Genomic DNA, 24,002 nt, shown 5'->3' with positions numbered 1-24,002 from the left:
AAATACAGCATATCAGCAAGGATCTACAATGCAAGAATAAAGGGACACATGCCTTGTGGGAGGACTAGATAGCAAAAACATTTCTATGGATTCCATAAAAGAGAGTTGGTTTCCAACAGACTGTTTCAAGAAATGTTTTTGGAGATTCAAAGCATCTGAGTTGTATACTAAGTTGGGTGGAGCTAGGAAGATAGAGAGAATTTAATGAAAGATCTAGAAGTGGCATGAGTGAAGCCATAATGCTGTGGGATATATTCAGCCCTAACATTATGAATCCCAGATTGTCTAGGGCAGCCCTGCAGGCATGATATTCTTTCCAGTAGCAATAAGTAAGGCACATCGGGTAAAAGAGCTCGCGTTTGCATCTCTGCAAGACTTCAGTAAGTTTAACAAACAGTTAAGAAAAGTGTTTATCGATGCTCTTGACATATGATTTGAGAAGTTATAGAGCTGTTAGTTTCCAAAATTTTTTGAGACGGAGTCTTGCTCTTTCACCTAGGCTGGAGTGTGTAGTGGCATGATCTCAGCTCACTACAAACTCCGCCTCCTGGGTTCAAGTGATTCTCTTGCCTCAGCCTTAGTGACCTTAGCCCATTTTGGGTGTTAAAAAGAGACTGAGTTGTCCTTTGGGAGAATTTCATCTTAAGTAAAAAATTCTCTTTTGTAAGACATAAGTCAAAATTTATAATTTGTATAAGACTTCAAATTATATATTTAAGTATTAATGTATCTTAAAGGGAAAATTTGTCAGTACACTCAAAGCAGAAAAATGTATTTCTGGCCCAATAGTAGTCTTTTAAGAGTGAAATTTTGACAAATTAGATCTGTTATCTACATCAATACCTACTCCGGTTTTATTCCTTTTTATCATAAAAGGTTTATTAGAGTAGACTTTAAAATGATGAATTGTTTTGCCTAAAATGGAAATGAATAGATGGATAAATCACAATTCATATAAACAATAACAGTACAAGCATGGTTATACATTAGTATTTTTTTTCCCTTTAGTCAAAAAAGTAAACCAAATCTGTATTTGCCTCTATGATTATCAGCAATAGAAACATTCACTGTGAAAAAGCAGGGTAGTCTGGGCACAGTGGCTCACACCTGTAATCCCAGCATTTTGGGAGGCAAAGATGGGTGGATCACAAGGTCAGGAGTTCAAGACCACTCTGGCCAGCATGGTGAAACCCCATCTGTACTAAAAATACAAAAAAATTAGCTGGGCATTGTGGTGCGTGCCCGTAATCCCAGCTACTCAGAAGACTGAGGCAAGAGAATCACCTGAACCCAGGAGGCGGAGTTTGTAGTGAGCTGAGATCATGCCACTGCACTCCAGCCTGGGTGACAGAGCAAGACTCCATCTCAAAAAAAAAAAAAAAAAAAAAAAAAAAAAAAAAAAAAAAAAAAAAAAAAAAAAAAAAAAAAAAAAAAAAAAAAAAAAAAAAAAAAAAAAAAAAAAAAGGCAGCATAGATTTAAAACTAGATCATAAAAGCTTCAAGATATGAAAACAGGTCAGTGATGATAAATTAATTTTTCAGGTCATCCCCAATTTCTCCATCTTATTAATCCAAGCCTTCTCCAATTGGATATTTAATAAACATCACAATTTTTGCCAGTTTTTTTTAAACCCTGGCAAATTAGAGAAACATGGGGAAAATAATTCCTGACCTATTAAGGCCAAGTATTTCATGACTATCACTTGGGCAACAACGCCTAGATCCTTGTAATTCATCCCATCACTGCGGATTCACTAGGACCACATTTGTTTGAGGAATCCAGCCCCCAGAATAAAGGATCACGAACCATTTGTTCAGCATAAAATCATGAGCCAAGTTGTGAGAATATTGAACACCATTCAAGTAGAAAGGGGCTTTAAAAATCGTTTTCAGAAGTGCCTGCTGGAGCCTTTTTGAGGTGTTGAAGCATGGTTATATAGAGCCTTAAGTTATCAGTTCCCTTTCAGAATTGTAAAATTTCAGGTTATTTAATCTGAGTGCAGCATTATACATTTTTAAACCTGTCTAGCTGAAAAGAATCTGAAAACAGCACACAGGCAGAGGAGTAAGACAGACCTGAGTCTAAATACCTGCTCAACCACCTGGGTGTGTCATCTATGACTTTTTGACTTGGTTTCCTCATCAGTAAAAGTAGGATATTCAGCAGAGAAACTGGCTGAAGTAAGCACGGTCTGTAGCAACTCGCTGGCAGATTCACCTTGCAAGGTCCCTGTGAGGATTGCAAGCCCTTTCCACACAACAGACCAATTAGAAAAGCACTCAAAAAATAGTAGCTAAAAAGAAAAATAATGACAATGATAATTATGAAGCTGTTTAACTTTATTTCGTAATAGATTTTAAAAAGACAATGTTACTCAGTGTGCAACAGAGAGAACCAGTGTGCAACAGAGAGAACTAGCAAGGGCTTTGAAGTCAGATGGACCAGGGCTTGACTAAGCCTGGCTGGGACCCAGGCAAGCTACATCACTTGGGACGAGTTATTTTACCTCGTTGGTTTCAGTTTCCTCCTATGTAAAATCAATACAGTAATTCCCACTTATAAGGTTACTTCAAAGACTACCTGACCTGTGGCATCCCACATGCTTAGCCCAGGGCTGAACAAGTTAGGACCTGGCAATATTAGTTTCTTTCCCTTTGTAATAAAGTATCCCAGGATAGCCACTGATTTTGATGACTAGCTTTAAAGGCAAGATTTCATGTCCAACCCTTAACAAGTTCAAACTTTTAAGAATCAGCCGTGTGAATGCGAGTACCTCAATTATACAAATTAGTCATGACATGGAAAAAGATTTGGGGGCACAATATTTTTATTATTTATTATAAGATATTTTCTGCAAACACTATGGAGTATTTATTTATATTTATAACTGTGAAAGGAATGTGTGTTGGCCTGTTGGTATGAAGACAAGTCAATGTGAGTCTTTTCTTTTTATTGTTGTTATATGTTATTTACAAATATGAGTAAACTTTTCCATAAGTATGTACTAAATTTGTTAGTGGAAAGTGATTTGCTGAGCTCTTTGGAATGAAAATTATACATATATAAATGCATTTATAAAAGATGTTTTGGAAAATATATTACAGTTCTTACTGTGAAATTTGCGCATTATTCACATACCTCATTGCATTTTATGTAAAACACTGAGCATGCAAGCAACATGCTTTTTTTTGGAAGTTTCAATGTTATTATGAACAGTAGACATTGTCTAACAATTTTTCTGGAAGGCCAGATTACATTCTAGAATGCTGTGTTTCACGAGTTAGGTTAACTTGACAAAATGCAAACTATTTCATGAGCAATCATCTCCCTTGGAGCAGAGGCCTTGACCATGTAAACTGTGTCTCTGGTGTTTCTATGATCCATGAAACGTTTTTCCTCACAGCTAAAATGTTTGAGAATTTTCAGATTCTTTTTCCTGTAATTGATAGAAATTCATATAAACCATTTGGCAAATTGAACATCAGGAAGGGAGCGCATAAATTAACTTTTTAATGCTTATTAAGACTAAAAGTGTCAGTATTTACCACTTTCATGAAGTATTTATTTGCTTAAACATTTGAATTCACACTCAGCTTTTAAAAAAAGACAATTTTAAAAATAGGATTGCTAATTTTGGTTAAAAACAGAGTATTGGAGAAAATTGTTCAGACAGTTTTTAGAAATTCAGACATAATCTTTTGTAATAAAAATTCATTTCAAGTACAGTGAGATTCTTTTTAGCACCTGCATCAGATGATGTCACTCCTCTGTTCAGGATCTTCCAGTGGCTTCTCACCACACTCAGAGTAAAGAGCAACACTGCAAAGTCTGCCTAGGCCCTAGGAGAGCTGCTTCCCCCTCCCGCCACCTGACTTCCTTTCTACAGCCACCACTCGCTCTAGCTCACTCCAGACAGGCATTTTTGCTCTCCCCTGAATATGCCAAGCAGGCTTTGCCTTAGGGCATCTGCACTTGCTCTTTCCTCTGCTTGGAATACTCTTGCCTCAGCCACACAAACAGCATGTTTCCTCATTTCCTTAAGGTTTCTGATTAAAAATGCCAACTTGTGAATGAAGCCCTTCTGCCAGACTTATTTCAAACAGTAATTCTGCCATTGCTGGGATCCCATTTCCTTCTCACGTGTCTTTACTGCTCCCCCTAACACCAGCGTTTGATATGAGAGAAGCTTATTTGTTTATTGGTTTATTGTCTGTCTCCCTCCTCCACTCTGCTGGAACATAAGCTCCATGTGGATGGGGACTGCGTCTGTTGTGATCACTCTTATATTCCTGGAACCTAGAACACTGTCTCATACATAAGAGATGCTCAATAAATATTTGTTGAATTGCATGTTCTGTATGTTCATCAGGAAAGTTTTTGAGCCTCTCGGGGCTGCTGGATGTGATTGTACAGGGGCGTACTGCACCGCCGTCTCTGTGATTGACACCCCCTGGAGTTGTGCAGTGGACAGCCTGTACAGCCATGTGCTATTGTCCTGGTGTCAGTATCCCAGTGGATTTCAAAATCAGGGAGTTCTGTGTAGGAATTTTGAGGTGCAGGTGTGACTCTGGAAGTATAATGCAACATTGACAAATTGTCAAGTAAATCATTTGCTTTTCTCTTTAGGATAATTCAAGCTGCGTATGATGCAGAAACTACTTTTTTCCTGTTCTCCTATCCTGTGTAAATTTCAAAGATGTCAAGTGGAAGTTGCTCATATACCTATGAGATGCTGTCTATAAGTTAGCTGATGGCAATATGTAATTTACATAGACTTTAAGTTCATGTTCTTAAATTGCTGCTGGGCTCCTAAATAGAAGCAAATTCTTTGCAGAAATTGTTTGAGTATTTTTGAAATTATATTATTAATTTTGGCCTGATTTTTGCAAATATAATCTCAGATAAATTTTTTATTATAAGTAGCAATCATTGTAGTCACATAGAGCTTACTATATGCCAGGTACTTTGCATGCATTATCTATTCCAGTAACTCTGCCAGGTAAATTCATTAAATCACCCTTATAGATGTGGATACAGGTTCAAAAATTTAAGTAACTCACTTGTGACTACCAAACTCATGAATGGTGGAGAAGGGGCCTGACTCCAGGTAAGCATGGCTCCCAGCCAGCACTATCCATTCCGCTAACTGCTCTTACTGAATAAATCATTGATGTGGTTAATTTAAAAATTCTTAATAGCTTAATAATATTCGTGTTTAACAAGGTTAGTATGTTGAAGCACAAAAAAAAAAAAAAAAAAAAAAAAAAAAAAAAAAAAAAAAAAAAAAAAAAAAAAAAAAAAAATTGAAGCACAAAAAAAAAAAAAAAAAGAATTCTAGGCCAAGTGCAGTGCCTCACACTTGTAGTTCCAGCACTTTGGGAGGCAAAGACAAGAGGATTTGTTCGTTGAACCCAGGAGGTCAAGACTAGCCTGGACAACATGGTGAGACCTCATCTCTACAAATAAATTTTAAGAATTAGCCAGTTCTGGTGGCATGCACTTGTGAACCCAGCTACTTGGGAGGCTGAAGCAGGAGGATTGTTTGAGCCCAGGAGGTTGAGGTTGTAGTGAGCCGTAATTGCGCCACTGTACTCCAGCCTGGGAGACACAGCAAGACTTCATCTCACAAAAATCAAAAACCATTCTAAAATAGAATCCCCCAGGAGTAAACATGTTTAGATAGCAGAAATTTAAATCTTCCAAAGACAGAGACACTACAAGAGAAAGTAAGGCATATGTTGTATTTGTTTCTGTTTGTGTCTGTATATAAATATTATACCTTCACCTACCAAGTCTTGTAACAAAAATGGTTCTTGTCCAAGGCGTTGTTGGTGTGTGTGTTCCCATGTGATTCTGAAACGTGTAAGTCAGTTTTATAGTATAACAGAGTATAGGCAGGTTCATGCATAAAGATTCTTGGACCCACCAATTGTTTCCTGAAAACAAGTCCATCTCCCTTTCATCTGGCTTCAGCTGTTCTGGGTATATCAACCATTTCCCTTGTGCACCCTCTCTGGACACTTTTCAGACTTCCATATCATAGTTTACGCCTGGAAATCCATGCCCAGTGGAAGCCCATACGCTTCTGAAAGATGGGATTGTGTCTTACTTATTTTTGTGCCCCAGCACCTGGCATGGCATCTGGCACAGAGCAGAAGTGCAGTCATCCCCAGAGAATGCATTCGTGAACAAAGAAACCCTCACAATTTTTCCAAATGGACTTAGTGCTGTTCTGTCAGTGATCTCCAGGCCAAAATCTTCCTTTCAGGTTGTTCACCGTTTCCTTTAACATCTCCGTTTCATTTTGCAGGTTTAGTCATTCGAGAAGGATTCTCTCCTGCTGCCTTTTCTTGTGTTGTTTTCCCAGTTCTTTCACCACGCTCACCTCCCTTCCTACTTCCCTCTAATGCCACCTCTTTCTCCCTTTGCTCCCTAAGTGTGGGGGCTCCCCAAGACTCAGGATCAGCCTTTCCTAGCTCATGTTCAGTCATCAGCTCTGAAAGCTTAACTGCTTTCATGCATTTTGTTCCCACCTCTGTGGCAATGAATCCCAAATCTGGGTGTGTGCCCTCACTTGCCACCACCATGGCTCCAGCCACCTACTGAACACCCCCACCTGAATGGCCCATTGTCACCTCCAGTGCCTAAGTTCAGACTCCTGCCCTCCTATGAGAATCCACTCCCACCCCCAAGTGCCTTGTTCGTCAGGCACCAAACCTGACCACCATGGCCCAAGCTCCTAGTCCTTTCTTTTTTGTTGTTTTTCAGGTTTAGGCAAGTATAATACCTTAAGAATTAATCAAAACTAAGAAATCTTTACCCAGAAAAGTATCCATACTCACAGACTATTACAATCTCACAATCTGAAGGGTTTCATGTTTGCTTCTAAAAATTGTCTACAGATTGCAAGTTAAGAAATCTTCATCTTCATATCCTTTGCCCACTTTTGAATGGGCTTGTTTGTTTTTTTCTTGTAAATCTGTTTTAGCCCAAAGCCTAAAATGCAATTAAAAAAAAAAAAAAAAAGAAATCTTCATCTTAAGAGAAGTCTGAAACATTTAAGAAGCTCCGATGATCATTAAAGAATGCTTTGGGTTAGTTTACAAATTTGCCCAGAGCCAAGATTAACCAAATTTCTCCCAATACCAAGATATTCTATGCTAAGGAAGGAGAAGCCATAGTTTTCAGGATAAAAGCAGAACCATGACCCCTTAAGAGCAGGTGGAATCAGTTTCAGTGCCTTGAGTGAGCAAAGGAATGAGGATTTTCAGGGCATCAGGCACCTCCAAATGTCTCACTGAGGAACTGCACACATGCGCCATAGAGAAAGCCATTTTCCTGGAGAGAGAAAGCCACTTTCCTGGAGACAGCTTCCTCCAGCAAGATGCCTACATTCTAGCCCAGTTACAGTTGAGGGTTAGACAAGATCTTCTCTGCATCAGTTTCCCAGGGCTGTCGTAACAAAGTACCACACAGTGTGTGGTTTAAAACACCCAAAATATGTTCTTTATCAGATCTGGAGACTAGAAGTCCAAGTGGTGATAGGGCCATGCTCCCTCTGAAGCCCCTGGGGTTGGGGAAGTTGGGGGAGAGGGGTGGAAACCAGTTCTTGCCTCTTCCAACTTCTGGTAGCACTATGTGTTCCTTGGCTCATGGCAGCATCACTCCAATCTCTACCTCCCTCTTCAGATGGCCATCTTCCTCTGTGTCTCCCTTTGCATCATTTTCCTGGTGTTTGAGTCTGTGACCAAATTTCTCCTTCTTATAAGGACATCAATTTCATTGGGTTAAGGGTCCACCCTTCTTCAGTATGACCTCATCTTAAATTACATCTGCAACTACCCTATTTTTAAATAAAGTCACGTTCAGAGGAACTGGGAGTGAGGACTTCAACATATATTTTGGGGGACACAATTCAACACATTAAAATAATATATGCACCTAGAAAATACCAGAAATCCAACACTGTAGTCTAATTCAATTCTAATTATTGGATTTGGCAAGAGAGAGGAGGTTTGCAAAACTCCAGAGGGCCTTTGGTACTGAATCGAAAAAGAATGATGACAAACTGGCATTCCATGATTACATTCTTTGGTTAAAACATGTAAAAATAATTCATGGAGAAAAATAGCAAAACTTATTTTCACCTACAAATGAATGGCGTACAATATCAATTTTTATTTTAATTGCATTTTTAATAGTTATGTTTGTTTATTACTCATTTTGCCTTCGGCACTGATGCTAACTTTTGTTAGTCTGTGTATCAGTTCTTATGAAACCGTTTCTTATTAAGGCTTAAGGAGAAAGAAATACTTATCATGTTACAGATTTGTTTAATATTCTTTCTAAAAATGAAAAAGCATTTTGTCAGTACCCTTCTTTCAGTCAAACTTTTGTTTTTATTTTAGGATTACAAATGACACAATAGGAAGCAAAGATTTAAAATAAAAAGCCCTGGCCTGGAAATCAGCATCTGAGCCCTGGCTTTGTCGCATGTAGCTTTATGTCATTTCACCTTCCTGGGATCCAGATGTCTCACCAGTAAATATTCTTTAGTTCACTCATTCATTCATTTATTCATTCATTCTTTCTTTCATTAACTAAACAAAAGGGGACAAACTACAAAGGAACCAGGAAGGTGATACGAACAAATGACTCAGCTCTCAGTGTTGGGGAGACTCAGGAATTGCTGGAGACAGCAGAAAATTAACTGAGGAGCTCATGACCCCTTTAAAGACAGCAGCTGCCACTCAGCAATAGCCAGCTGTTGCCTGCCTTGTGATAATCTGAATGACAGTTAAACAGAAATAGAGATTCAAATTTTGATGTGATTTTTCCCAATTTCTGAATCTTGGCAATCAATTAAAATATTTTTAAACCTTGGAATCCAAATAAAACACATCTACAGGATGGATTTAGCCAGTAGACTGCCATAGTTAACCTCTGAAATAAACAAATAAATATTGATCAGGTGCTCCTAAACATTGGGAATATAACAGCCTTGCTTCTTCCATCAGTAGAGATCATTGAGGGCATAGTGAATTTATCAACTGCTCTTAATCATCCTTGAAAGTCTTTATCACACTGATTTGGTGATTCATTCTCATCTGATTTTCCCCTCACCTCATTGGCCACTCCTCTGTCTCCCTTCCTGAATCTTCTTCCTTCTGACGTCTAAATCCTGGACTCTCTTTAGACTCAGTCCTTGAACATCTTCCCTACACATCCATGGTGGTAGCTTACTCTTCTTAGAACTCACCAACTGTGTTCTTGCCTTAAAGCCTTTGTACTTGCTAGACCAGCCACCAGACCAGTTGACCTGTCAGATGACTTTATCCAGTCCAACGACCTTAAACATTTCTAAATGCTGAATATTTCTTAATTTTTATCTCAGCCCTGATTTCTCTCCTTAACTCCAGTCTTACGTATTCAACTGCCTACCTGGCATATCTACTTGGATATTCATTTAAATGACATCTCAAATTTAATATGTCCACTAACGACTTTTTAATTCCCCACTCAACCTAGTGTTCCCATTGGACCCATTCTCAGTAGAGGGTACCATTCCTTGAGTGGATCAGATCAAATACCTTGAAACCTGCCTACATTCTCCTCGTCGATGTTGCCATGTCCAATCCATTATGAGTCTTACTCCCTCCGTCTTCAAAATAGATCCTAAACTGCAGCACTTTTCATCACTTCTATCGTGACCGCCCTGGTCCAAATCGCCGTCGTGTCTCCTATGGACTATTATAGTAGGCTGGTAGCTCTCACTTCTCTACTCCAACACACAGTGATCCCTTTGAAACGTAAGTCACAGCATGCCAGTCTCTTGCTCAAAACATTCCAGTAGTTGCCATTTCATTTATGAAATTCACAGTCCTGTAAGGCCCTATGTGATGTGGCACCTGCTGCATTTCTGGCCCCACAGATTAGCCACCTGGCCCTCTTCCTCCACCACCCCCCACTGTGCTCCAGCCACACTGGCCTTTTTATTCTTCAGGGCCTTGGCATTGTCTGTTCCCTCTACCTGGAATGCTCTTCTCCCAGGGAACTACAAGTCTCAGTTCTTCACGTTAGTCCGGTCTTTGCTTAAATGTCACATCTGCTCACAAAAGCACGCCTGGAATTACCTTGACGTGATGCTGTCTAACTACCGCGTCTCTCCACTTTCTATTTCCTCCACTGAATGTGAGGCTGGGAGGCAGGAACCACGTTACTGTATCCCTGTCCCTGACAGCTACTGGCTGCACATCCATATTTGCTAGTGAAAAAATGTATCCTTACATCCTAGAATCTAAATTTTTAGATTCTAACTTTTCCAATAAAAGTCAAATGTCTTTTCCGGCTGCCTATTACTCAGTTTTTCCCATTACCGTACAGACAGAAAAACATCAGTGCTAAAGTCTTTGTACAAAGAAGGCTCTTTGGTTTACAAGTCAAAAGGTGTTGCAGGCTCACTCATGTTTACAGCTGTCCTGAAAGCAGGTCACGTGGAGACTTGCTCACAAGTGTTGGCTAGAGCTATTAAAATTCATGGATTGGCTTGTCAGGCAACTTCACTGTTCCCAAAAACTTGGCCCGAGACTGATGCTGGGGTTTGATAAAACTTGCACTAGCCTGCTATGAAATAAGGACACTGAAATACGTTTTTCTCATTAAGGTAGATTCATTCAATTTAAAGGCTGTGTTTTTAAATGGACGTATGCTGTGGGGTACATAGTGATGTTTTGATGCATATAATATATAGTGATCAGATCAGGGTACTTAGCATATCCATCAAACATTTACCATTTCTTTCTGTTAGGACATTCTCTATTCCAGCTATTTGAAACCATAATTTATATATTTTTGTTAACTCATCCTACAATGATATAGAACATTAGAACTTAGTCCTTTGATGTAGCTGTAATTTTTTACAAAAGGTTGTTTTTTATTCCAAGGTTATTTGCTTCTTATTCTTGTGATTTTTATGGGTTTTGTTTTGTTTTCTTTTTGATTCGGAGTTTTGCTCTTGTCACCCAGGCTGAAGTACAGTGGCATGGCCTCAGCTCACTGCAACCTCTGCCTCCCAGGTTAAAAGTGATTTTTCTGACTCAGCCTCCTGAGTAACTGGGATTATAGCCTCCTGCCACCAGACCCAGGTATTTTTTTGTGTTTTCTTTTTTTTAGTAGAGACGGTGTTTCATCATGTTGGCCAGGCTGGTCTCGAACTCCTGACCTCAGGTGATCCACCTACCTTGGCCTCCCAAAGTGCTGGAATTACAGGCATGAGCCACCTTGCCTGGCCTATGTTCACTTCTTGTATAAAATGATTGTCTTAGTAGGTGAGTCTTCTTGTTCTTTTTCCATAATGCCTTTACTTGGCAAAAAGAAAAAATAAATGGGCAACTCTATGTCAGGTTCCCATTCTTTTTTATTAAATATTACTGTTGTATAAAATTCAAAAGCAGGGATCTGTCTGTCCATAACACTTGGACTGAAATCAATAGCAGCAGACTCACTCATTTGAGTCATGCACACTGGAAGAGTTTGTCTTAAGAAAGTCACCGTGAAATCCACACGTTACTTGAGAGGACCCAAGAAGTTCCTCTAGCCTTTTTCTGTTAGCAAATGAGGACAGATTGATCCATCAAATAAGCTAATATCCATTTGAGAGTGGGGAGGACAGAGCCCAGCCAGAAACCTCGAGACCTAGAATGGCTTTCTTTCAGTGCACAGGATCAAGTCCCCAATAAGCCGAGAGAAGCTGGCAGAAAATGCCAGGGTCTAAACCAAGGCCAGGGGGCATGCTGCTGAAGCTGGGGAGACCAGGTTTGTTTTGCAGAAGCTAGACCAATGATGAACTTCACCTATTTTACAATTTTTCCATTAACTGACCCTGCTAATACTAAATAGCACATTCTTTCCACTTGGTTTGATTCAATTTCCTCTGGCTCAAAGATTATAGTCCAGTGTATATTAGTCTTTCTCAGCACCATCATGACCAAGAAGAATAAAGCTGATACTCCTAGGACAAATCCTCCTCTGAGCACTGACCTTTGGGATTCGGGGAATGAGTAGATATTGACATATTTATTTGTGATCAAACTTACCTAATCCTGCCTGACCAAACAGCATTTTGGAGCTATGACGGATGAAGCCATTTTCTTATGCTTTAGGTTGTACCCACACAATATTAAGCCCCATAGAACATGATATATTGCCAGGGAAGGAGAAAAAGAAAATGATTTAGAGGGCTTAACCTAGTTAAAGCAAAATAGAATGGCTAGATTCAACTTTAGGGATGTTAGTATTTCATTTAGATTATCATCATGTTAATGGAGCATTTCTTATTCTTAAAAATATATATAATGTGTCTAATTTTTTACTGAATAATGATGTGGGTGCTTAGGTACATTCATAATCAATCTTAATGTAAAGTAGAATAGAATACTTGGAGGCTTTTAAAAAGTGACCATCTGGTCTACATCTCAAATCTCATTCGGAGGAATATTTTAAGTGCTCCCAGCTCTTAGTAAAATCATTAATAATGACACTAAAATCATCATTTGCATACCTGCCATGAAACTAGGCACTGACCCAGATGCTTGGGATCTAAAATTAATCAGTAGCAGCCCTCATTGGAAGCATTTAAATCACACGGCCTCTTCTCCATTCTTTCTAACTTTCGGTTGTTAACAGGAGCTGGGATATCTGAAAAATATCTTACTGAAGAATTCTAGGGGGTCCAGAATCTTCTGAGTGGTCTATAAAGTCAAGGAGAAAGACATTTTACTTTCTAGGGAACTTTAAATATCTTTATTCATTTATTTATTTTACAAATAATTGTTGAACCACTCTTAAGTGTCAGGCACTGTGTTTGGTGACCAAAGAAGAGACGGGAAGCTTGCTTTCATGGACCTTGCAGTCTAATGGGGGAATCAGCAACATTCCAACACAGTGGTAAAGTAAATTAAAATGGAGACGGCCAGGCCTAAAGAAACCGTGAGGAGACATAGTCAGCGAGACCTCAGAGGCGACCTTAACCTTGCTTGATTTGCAAACATAAAACTTAGCTCGAGCAATTTCTTGTAACTGCCTATATTAAAGAATACAACTTAACCTCCAATCAATCAGAGGTAACAAACAAGTATGTCATTATATAACCAGGGAATTTCCAACAGGATGGATCAAATAAGGCAACTGTATAATATTTTCTCTGCAGTCAAATATTTTCTTTGCATTACTTCCATGTTTACCCTATAAAAGCCTTCCCCTTACAGTCCCTCATGGAGCTCCCAAACCACTTCTGGGTTGGAGCTACCCAATTCTTGAATCACTGTTTGCTCAAATAAGCTCATTACAATTTTATTGTGCCTCAGTTTGCTCTTTATCAAAAGTAAACAAACTAATAAAATAATCAAAATTTCTGAAAATTGTATAATTTATTTATGAAATTTGGAGTGCCCCAGTATGACAGGCAGTGGGCACAGCATGTTCTAAAAGCTGACAAGTTTCTTGACCTGGTGGGATTTTCACTCTAGTGGGAAGTGACACACACAAAAAATCAGTAGACACAACCCTTTCTCACCCAACAATTATTTATTTACAGACTATGAGAAGCACTAGAAAGGAAATGGAGCAAGGTACTCTGATAGAAAACATTGTGATGGGGGAAGACTTTCACAGAAAGGTGGCTTGTGATGTGTTCTCCAAGGAGCTGCTTTCTGAGCTGAGACCTGAAGGAGAAGAGAGGAAGGCTTCCCAGACACAGGGGAAAAAGCTCTAAGCTTGGAGATGAAAGTGCTTTGCCAATTCCTGGAAACAAGAGGCCTGACATTATGAGTAAGAGAGAAGCTGTGTAGGTGTTTGAATGTTATGCTCAGCACTAAGATTTGAGCACAGTGATGACAGGCTCTGATCTGTCTTATGAGAAGGCCGGTCGGCACAGAGGAGGAGGCAGGACCAGGCATTCCATTCCAAAGCCTCTGCATAACTCACGTTACTGACAATGCTGCCCAGCTGGGGTGGAGGGGGCAGAGGTAGGGAGATGTGTGGATTTACAATATGTTTTGAGGTAGAATTATTAATATTAGAAAAGATGATGTGTCATGACAGGTTATTAAAAGGATCAAGTAATACACATCCCATCTCAATTCGCTCTTTACCTTTGTGGCATCAGGAGTGATTCCTTGGGCCAGGTGCAGTGGCTCATACCTGTAATCCCAGCATTTTGTGAAGCCGAGGCAGGTGGATCACTTGAGATCAGGAGTTCAATTCCAGCCTGGCCAACCTGGTGAAACTCCATCTCAACTAAAAATACACGAATTAGCTGGGCATGATGGCACATACCTGTAATCCCAGCTACTCAGGAGGCTGAGGCAAGAGAAATCACTTGAACACGGGAGGTGGAGGTTGCAGTGAGCTGAGGAGCTGAGATCATGCCACTCACTCCAGCCTGGGTGAGAGAGCAAGACACTGTCTCAAAAAAAAAAAAAAAAAAAAAAAAAAAAAAAAAAAAAACAGTGATTGCTCCAAGAGGGAGTAAACAACCCTTTCCTCCTACGACGGCACATCTCTCCTGGCCCCATTTGCACTGCTGGTCATTTTACCCTTAGCGTTTTCTAAGGCCATTCTTGCGGTAGCCACTCGGGAGCTGGGTGTAAAGCCAAGCTTGGGGAGAACTTGGTTTATTATCTGAGCTGACTTACCTTGGACTGCTTCTGTAGAAAATCCTACTAAACGTATCCTGTGTAATTGAAGCTCCTATCACTTGTAGATTTCCCTTGGTTCCTCTTGAGATTGGCTTCAGTCTCCTTAACTTTTTCTTTGCCATTTTAAACAGAAAGTTCTATTTGATCATTTGTTTTCTAGAATTATTTTTTATTTCCAATTTCAATTCTAAATAAAAACCTAGCTCATTTTTACATGAAGTGTAAGCCCACTTCTGTAAGTAAATTGAAGAAAGTGTGGTCAAGATCTAAATTCCTCCCTCAGTGAGCCCAGGTCCTCCCGAAATTTCTGAAAACTTCACTTGAAGTAACAGTCACTTCTTGATACGTACTATAATTTCTTCTTTATTTTCCTACAGGATTTTTTCGCATTAAGTTCATCTCAATTTACGTTTTTCTCAGATAATTATTTATTTCACCAAGATTTTCAATTTTATCACTTAAAATTATTTGTCTTTAAGTCAGTCTTCTCCCTATGACTATGTAGATAATTTATCACTTATTTGTTTTCCTTTTATTTTTTAAAATTAAATTTGCCAGAGTGTGGTGTGTCTGTTTTATTTGAAGAACCTGTTCTTGGACTTAACTACCAATTCTACAAAGGATAAATTATTTTATCTCATCGTCATTATTATTATTTTTACTTTTGTGTTTATTATTTCCTTTCTCCAGCTTTCTTTTTAATTGTTTTGTCTTTTTGCCCCTAATTTCTGAGTAGAATATTTAGTTATGTTCTCATAACACTTCTTTTCGGTAAAGTATTTAGGGCTGTAAATCTACTACAAAAAAAAAAAAAAACAGTTTTGGCTGTATCTTAGATTTTTGTTAAATAATATTCTCACTTTTGTTATTTTCTAGGTTGCTTGACTGATTCAGTCATTATTTATGCAACCAATTCTAAAATATCCAAGTAATCTGGGTTTTCTTTTTCCTTTGAAATTCTACCAGTAGCTTGCAGTAGTATTTTATTATTAAGATAATAAGGTGCAGTTTTACTTTAGAAATGCACTGAAGTATTTTTTGGTCCTGATTATGATCAACGTTTGTACCTGGTACACGACACCTGAGAAGATGCATTTCCTGTTCTTAAGGTACAAGGTTATATCAATGTGCAGATATTTATCCAAACATTAAATAATTCGAGTGCTTTATGTCTGTAATTATTTCTTTTTGTCCCCTTGGCCTGCCAGAGAGTTATGGTGATGCAAGAAATTTTAATACTCCTCACGTTCCCTTGTATTTCATAGAATAATACTGTGTTATTCTGAGCTTAGTGTTTCCTGAGGTTCAGCTTTTTTATGGCTCTGTCTTGTATCAATATGCAATTAACCTTTTTTCAGTATATTCTTTATTTTTGTTTTTGTTTAATATTTTTTGTTTCCGTAGGTTTTTGAGGAACAGATGGTATTTGGTTACATTTGTTAAGTTCTTTAGTGGTGATTTGTGAGATTTTGGTGCACCCATCACCCTAGCAGAATACACTGAACCCCATTTGTAGTCTTTTTTCCCTCACCCCCTTCCCATCCTTTCCCCCTTTGTCCCCAATTTTCTTCAATTTATTCTTTAACATGGGTATACCACTCCTGCTTTTTTTTCTTCGTGCTATCTTGTTTCATTCTTTTATTTTCAACTTTCTTCTACCTTTTCATCTCATGTAAGCTTCAATTCATTGAATTGGATTTTTATTTTGAATTAATATTGAAATCTTGTGTTTCACTGATATGTGTAGCATTTCTTGCTTAAGCTCCTGTATTTACCTTCCTTTATTTTCTTTTTTCTCACACTGGCTCTAAAACCCCTCACCAATTGACCAGTGACTCTGTGTTCAATATTGTGCCATGCTCCTCGCAAGGCACATGGAAACGTAGCACTCAGTTCTTGTTCTTAGGGATTTTATAAACTAACTAGGAGATAAATAGCCATGCAAAATTTACAATTAAATACTAAACCATATGTACTAGTTATTAGCTGAAGAGACTTTTTAAGAAAATAGAAGTATTAGCTGCAAAAACAACCAAAAAATGTCATAGCAGAGAGCATTATGGGTGAGTTAGAATTTAGCTGAGTGGGAAGACAGACCTTCATGTTATTCACTCTGTATCAGTGGCTGCCAAATGCTATTCCTTTGGGGACTTACAGAGGCACCTGGTCAGTCGGTCTGAGTATGGATCCAGTAATCTGTATCTTTAGAAGCTCTCCAATAATTTAGCTGCATGGCCAAATTTAGAAAACGTTACTTGAGATAATTATATCACATACTCTGAAATGGTTCTTACACTGCATAAATCTAGTAACTATCCCTGAAGGTCTTACTTAAAGTTTTCATTTGTCATACAATGTTCAAATAAGGCAGAAACACTATGTTAACTCATAGATTGCATTTCCCAAGTCAGGATAAAAAAAGATCGAGCACCTGCCCTACACCCTTTGACTTTTTATTCTTGTGACAATTCTAACTGCAGCGTCCAACTATGCAGCAGCCTATGTGTCATTAACTATAACTATAAACAACACAACCACCACCCAGTTCTTGTCAGTCTGAAATATTATGGAATCATTGTGAGGAGAAAGTAAGTAGTGTGTGAAAAAATGGAAATGAATGAACTGGATGTGTTTACTCTGGAGAAAGAAAGATTTGGAGAAGACATGATAGCCCTCTACAAATATTCAGAGTTGGTACATTGAAGAGGAAGTAACTTGCTCTGTGTAAAGAACACGGCCAATGAATGAGATCTGTGGGAAGACACATCTTTGTTCAATAAGAGGAAGAAGATACAAACATGCCTTGAGGGATAAAAGTTTCCATCTCAAGAACTGCTCAAATAGGTGCAAGCCTGGGATTATTCTTCAGATTGTCTTTAAAGAGTTTCTTTTCTTTTTTTTTTTTTTCTATTCTAAAGATACTAACAGACAGTCCCATGCAGAAATAATTGCTAAAGTGGCCAATCCCAGCTTAGCAATACAGGCTTTCCCCTGTGCCAGGGTTGAAATATTTGGTTGCCTAGCAACGATTACATATCTGTGATGCATCAGAAAATCGTTAGTTTGTGCCTGGGTTGATTTGGTAGTTCTTAACACCATACTTGGTTCATTTCATTCATGACAAGTATTCCCAGTATAGTTTATTACATATCAAAAGGGTGTTGGGCTGCAACTTGCACGGTAGTCATCTTTATCAAACCCTACCCAGCTGCCCAGCTTAGCCATAATGATCACTATAGAAATAGATGTTTGATTCAGGCAGGAGATGACCGGAGAGGACGGTGAGAGCACAGTAACAGTTGGGAGACTCATAAACGGTTAAAATACATTAAATCTAGCAGAGTTCTTGGAGTGATGGTACAATTTTAATCATGAACTCTTCAACTTTGAAATCCTGTGAATTTTTAATAGGTAACTAATACCAGCATTTAAGGTATAGAACAGAGTTTAAATACGTAGCATACTTCGGTCATAACTTTGCATTTACAGTCTCCTAGGAAACCAACAAAATATATCTGAATAGTTCAAAAGTATGATCTCATTTATAAAGAGCTGCTTTATATTACAAGAACCAAAGAACTGTTATTTGTCAAACTTCCACATTAAATATCTGCCAAGATATCTTATTAGGTTTTCTTAGTAATAATGACTCAGTACATAAAATAAACCATGGAACTCTGTCAGATTCTATCCACGTTAAATAATTGAGACATTCATTTCCTCTCCTTTGTTTGATTTCTCCAACCCAAATCATAATGTTAGAAAGTGATGGATTTTGATTCATTTCTCTTTCTCTCTAAAAGATTTAGAACGCTTTAGGTAACTTTTTATTAGCCAGTCCAAGACATTGGTACAACAATATAATTAATAGCATTTTTAATGAAAATGATGGCATATTAATTGGTAATTTTTGGATGAGTGTTCTTCCTAATTACTTATTAACCTTTAAATCAGATATACACAAGGGAACAGAACAAGATTCATGTCTTTGAGTATCTGAAAGCTTTTTCAAGGTGCTTTTTATAAAAAGAATCCAGAGAAACTGTTTTTTCCCCCAGAGGAAACTTAAAATTATATCAGGAGCTAAGTGTGGTATGATGCTCAGCACATTAATATGCCACAGAATTTTTCAGTGTAGCTCTTCATGGCCCTTCAGTGAATCATTATTAATAGAAGTATGGTTTAATAAGATAGTAAAGAGGATGCCATCAATTTTTCTTTATCATTTGAATTGGAGCTAGTTGCAAAAAGGTGCTTAAAAGAGAAAAATACTATTATCAGTTGAGATTGTCTATTTGAAGGTTCTACATGCATTCTAGAAAATGAGGGAGGCTGGGCCAAGAGAAGATTTCCAGATCTTTGGCCCCAAACATTAAGTCTGACTTTGTGGAGCTGAAGAAAGTTCTACAGATAAGGTGAGATCAACCTGACTCATTGCCATTTACACAATAGGCCTATCTAAATGGTTCAAGATCAAGTAGATTAAGAGGCAGATAGGAAAGGGCATTCCAGTCTAAGGTTCTTGTCTGTGGCCCTGTCCTGGTCTGAGTTTCTGTCTGGCCTTTTTGTCCAAGTGGTACTGTTGAAGGAGAGTCACTATTTGAAGGTCAAAGTTGCTCTTTCACTTCTTCTGCAGATTCACTTTCTACCTATGCCTTACCTCAATGCCTTTGTTCTGTTAACTTTTCTGCTTTCTTCCTCTGTCTCTGCCTTCTTTCATTTATGTAATGGGCATTTATTGAGGGCCTAACTACATGAAGTTCTGTCTTTGACATAAAGGGTACAGCAGTGAAGACACCACTACTGCCTTCAAATTGCTGATAGTCAGGAGCGGGTCAAGATGAGTATCAGGCAACTGCCATACAGTATGATAAGTACCAGGAAGGGTCTCCATGTATCCTGGAGTATAGTAAGATCTATGGCATGTCCTCTGGAAACAACTTGCAGGCTTAGCCAACTTAGACTTGGTGTTGGGGAGGTCAGAGAAAACATCTCATTAGACTTGACTGGGAGAATTGGGATGGGAATGGATGAGTGGGCGCCATGGCCATCTCTGACTCTGCCTTCTCTAACTCCATGAAGCTGCCTTTTCTTTCAGACACCCTGTCCCTGTCCCTTCATGTCTCCATCTTCCAAGTCTCCCTGCTAGATGGTTATCTGCCAAAAAAAAGTAGCCCCACCCAGGACCATCCATCAAACCACTATGCAACAATAGAGACTAAGACGCTGATTACAGGCCCTGCTGCAGGTTGAAGAAGAGTTGATGAAGGAGTCTGGCTATCCATTCTTTTCTTATGGTTTGCCTCCCAGTTTCAAGAGATCTGAGTGCAGCTGCAGACCAAGTTTTAACTGTGGCTCTGCATGTCATTCTAAACAAGCAAAGCCTGCCAGAAACAATATGCAAAGACAAAATGCTAAACTATAGCTAGAGCAGCAATTAATCAAGAAGTCAATAAACACATAAGCAAGCAAATAAAGAAAATAAATAAATGGGGATAATATTAGGAGAAATATCTAATGTAGGTGACGGGTGGATGGATGCAGGAAACCGCAATGACATGTGTATACCTGTGTAACAATCCTGCACGATCTGCACATGTACTCCAGACTTAAAGTATAATTTAAAAAAAGAAAATAGATAAACAAACAAAATACTTCTTGAAAGGAGAGGGAGAACAGACACATAGAAGAAATCATAATAATAGCGCTGTTTACTCAGGGTATACTACACATTGTAAACTATCTCCTTCAGTATATTAGACATCATTCTTTTTGTTTTGAGACAGAGTTTTTGCTCTTGTTTCCCAGGCTGGAGTGCAATGATGCAATCTCGGCTCACCACAACCTCTGCCTCCTGGGTTCAAGCAATTCAATTCTCCTGCCTCAGCCTCCTGAGTAGCTGGGATTATAGGCATGTGCCACCACGCTGGGCTAATTTTGTATTTTTAGTAGAGACAGGGTTTCGCCATGTTGGTCAGTCTGGTCTTGAACTCCTACCTCAGGTGATCTGCCCATCTCAGCCTCCCAAAGTGCTGGGATTACAGGTGTAAGCCACTGTGCCCGGCCACAGATACAGTTCTTAAAACAATCCTGGAAGATGATTTCTTAAAAACAAAACAAAGCTTCTGGAGTGGTCTTTGGCACAAAGTAGGAAGGCAGTTACTATTTCTTGAATACATGAATACATCTTTCTATTTGCTTGGTGTCTGTCTTCCCTCTCTCTCCCTGGAATATGAACTCTCTGATGGCAGAAACCTTGTTTTGCCTTCTGCGATATCCCAAGCACCTAGAATGCAGCCTGGCACATGGGAGACATTCAATGAGTATGTCTTCTCTAAAAGATGGAAAACCTGAGGTTTAACAAGATGCAATATCTTTTGCAAAATCACACAATAACTGGGAAGATCTGGGACTTGACCCAAGTCAACCCATGACCTTTTTCCCTTTACATAATGTCTATCTTACCTTTTCTTCCTCCTCCCCATCATCATTCTCTTATTACCTCAGGCCTCTTTATATCCCAAATATTCTTTTCTGTCAATAATTCACCAATAAGGTTCTGTTTAAAGGACTTAGCACAAAAGCATGTGTTGGTGAATGAATATTTCCAACGTATCTATAAGAGTAGGAAATGATGGGGAAGTTTTATTCTCCTGTCTGTGCCAAAAAAGTAGTAGAGGAATACACAGGCATAAAGGATTGCTTGTCCCTTGCACCTGCAGTGGGCCTTCTGCTATGGAGACAGTGCAGTTGAATCCTAATAATATAAAGTCAAACTCACTGGCACACTACAGCTCATCCTCCGGATCACCTGAGGTCACGTGGTCACCTGATAAGTGTAGGCAGACTGTAATCTCATAGTATAATGATCATAGTGAAAGAATAACTTGTAGCAGTACCTGGCTGGTTTGGGAGGAAGGCAGAAGGAAAGCAATGGGAAGTTAGGAATTGCAGAATCAGGATTGAAAATTTTGGTGCTGGTCTGAAGAATCCATGTAACTCAGAATTTCACAAAGCATGGGCATTGGTGGTTTTTGTTAGTACTAGGTTCCAGCTACTTTTTTATTTTTCTAGTTTTTTTCCCATTCTTTCTACACTGACTTCTTCTCTCTGTTTTTCCTATTAGCTGAATGAAATGTAAAGCTTTCTAATATTGTCAGTGTTTTAGGGAACCATGCACTATCACAGTGCATAATAGTGTGTGTGAAGGCAAAACAAGGTTCCTGCTGTCAGGGAGCTTACATTCTGGGAAGAGAGGAAAGGGGACAGGCACCAAACAAATAAATAGATTTATGGAATATAAATTGATTTAGGCTTTTGGAGGATAATTCATAAATATATATTAAATTCTTAAAGGTTCACAATGGTTCAACTCAGTCGTTCCATTTCTAGATATTCGTTCTAGAGAAATACTTGTGCATATGAACAGAGGCATGTACATGGATGCTCATGTCAGTAGTAGCAATAATAGAGAAAAGGACAAACAGTCACACTGCTAATCAATGAGGAACTCTAGAGAGGGAATTGGTTACATGAACTATGGTTCATTGGTACTGTGAAATACTGTATATTTGGAAATAAGGTAGAATTACTATATCTATCTATCTATCATCTATATCAAAGACATACACACGACTTGAAAAAAAGTCTTCAAAACATATTACTTAGTAGGAACAAAAATGTTTGCTGTACTATTTTGTACACTAGTATCTTTTTTATTTAAAAAACATTCTAAGAGATATATTCCATAGGTACACATATAATGTGTCAATGAGGTTGTAGCAGCTAAGCTGTCATAAGAAACCCAACCATCATGTGGCTTTTAACCATATGGCCTAGACCAATGAGCAAAAAGCTTACTGCTGTCTCATCACAGGATGTGGGGGCTGTTCCACAGTCATTCAAGGCCCATATTTCTTCCATATTGTGGTGGTTCTGCCATTCTTTAGGCTCTAGGGCCTTAGAATTGCATAGACAAGGCTGAGTCACTGATATAGCCAGGTCCCAACCAGCCATAAAGGAAAAGAGAAAATGTGGGGGAGACCTATTCACTACCGTAAGGGTCCCACCTTAGGGACCACACACATCACTTTCACTCACAACCTATTGGTGAAAACTTTGTCCAACAGCCACCTCGTATAGCAAGGAGGGTTGGAAATGCAGGCCCTGGCAAGATGCCCATGTACCTAACCATAGCTCTATGACAGTGAAAGTAACAGAGAATAAGTTTTGCTGGACAGCTAACAATCTTCCTCACCATATACAGCAGCAGTGTCCCCAACCTTTTTAGCATCAGAGACTGGTTTCATAGAAGGTGGGGGGATAGTTTGGGGTTGAAATTGTTCCACCTTAGATCATCAGGCATTAGATTTTCATAAGGATTATGCAACCTAGATCCCCTGCATGTGCAGTTCACAACAGGGTTCCCACTCCTATGAGAGTCTAATGGTGCTGCTGATCTGACAGAGGCAGAGCTCAGGCGGTAATGCTTGTCAACCTCCTGTCTAACTCAGAATCTGTAACAGCTCCATGAGGCCAGCTTAAGCTCCCAACTGGCCTCTCTTGTAACATTGCCTTTGTCTTCTTCTTGCTTTTCACCTTCAACATCTTTACTCCACTATACTCTCTTCCATGCTAACCACCATTGAACTGCTTCAGAAATTTGGATGCTCAATTTCTACTGGATTATAAGTAGGATGCTCAATGCCTACTGGATTATAAGAAGTCAACAAAATTATAATCCAGTAGGGATTATACCTACAAATGGCCTTTTACCCTTGCACTGGGATTTTTTCACTCACTCCTTTACTCACACAAATATATTGGGCATTTATAACAATGATAGATCCATTAGGAAGCTGGAGTGATGAGACAGAGTTGTCATTGACACCAGCTGTACCCTTCAGAAACGTATATTGAATTAGCCAAACAAGACATCTGTGTCAGAATAGATGAGTAACAATGGCAGTTGATGTGCCTGAGTTAGTGGTAAAGCTATTAAGCTAAGTAGGACTTCAAAATGGGAGATGATGACTAGGATTAGGTTTGACTGGAGGTTCCTTAATGAGATGAGACTGGAATTGTACCCTCGGGCACCTGTGGTATTTGTCTAGACATAAAGACATTAACATGTACAGTGGGAATGGAGTGAACACTTATTGACTGCCTGCTACATGCTGTGCCCTGTTTCAGGCATTTTGCCTGCATTACTCCATTAATCCCTATAACATATCATTAAAATAGGTACCCTGATTTTACAGAGAAAGAAAATGAAGCAGAGAGCTTATATTAATGCCTCTCCCCAG

At 38.9% G+C, this 24,002-nt stretch overlaps 1 protein-coding gene across 8 annotated transcripts in view; it reads left to right on the top strand.

Annotated features, from left to right (window-relative positions):
- Nucleotides 1–24,002, top strand: part of MBNL2 (muscleblind like splicing regulator 2) — a 173,014-nt gene that overhangs the window by 55,237 nt on the left and 93,775 nt on the right. The window lies entirely within an intron of this gene.

This window comes from Cebus imitator, unplaced genomic scaffold (assembly GCF_001604975.1).
Source record: "Cebus imitator isolate Cc_AM_T3 unplaced genomic scaffold, Cebus_imitator-1.0 Scaffold62, whole genome shotgun sequence".
In the NCBI taxonomy this organism is placed as follows: domain Eukaryota; kingdom Metazoa; phylum Chordata; class Mammalia; order Primates; family Cebidae; genus Cebus; species Cebus imitator.
Note: the sequence above shows the minus strand (reverse complement) of the source record. Positions and strands in the feature narration are given on the sequence as shown.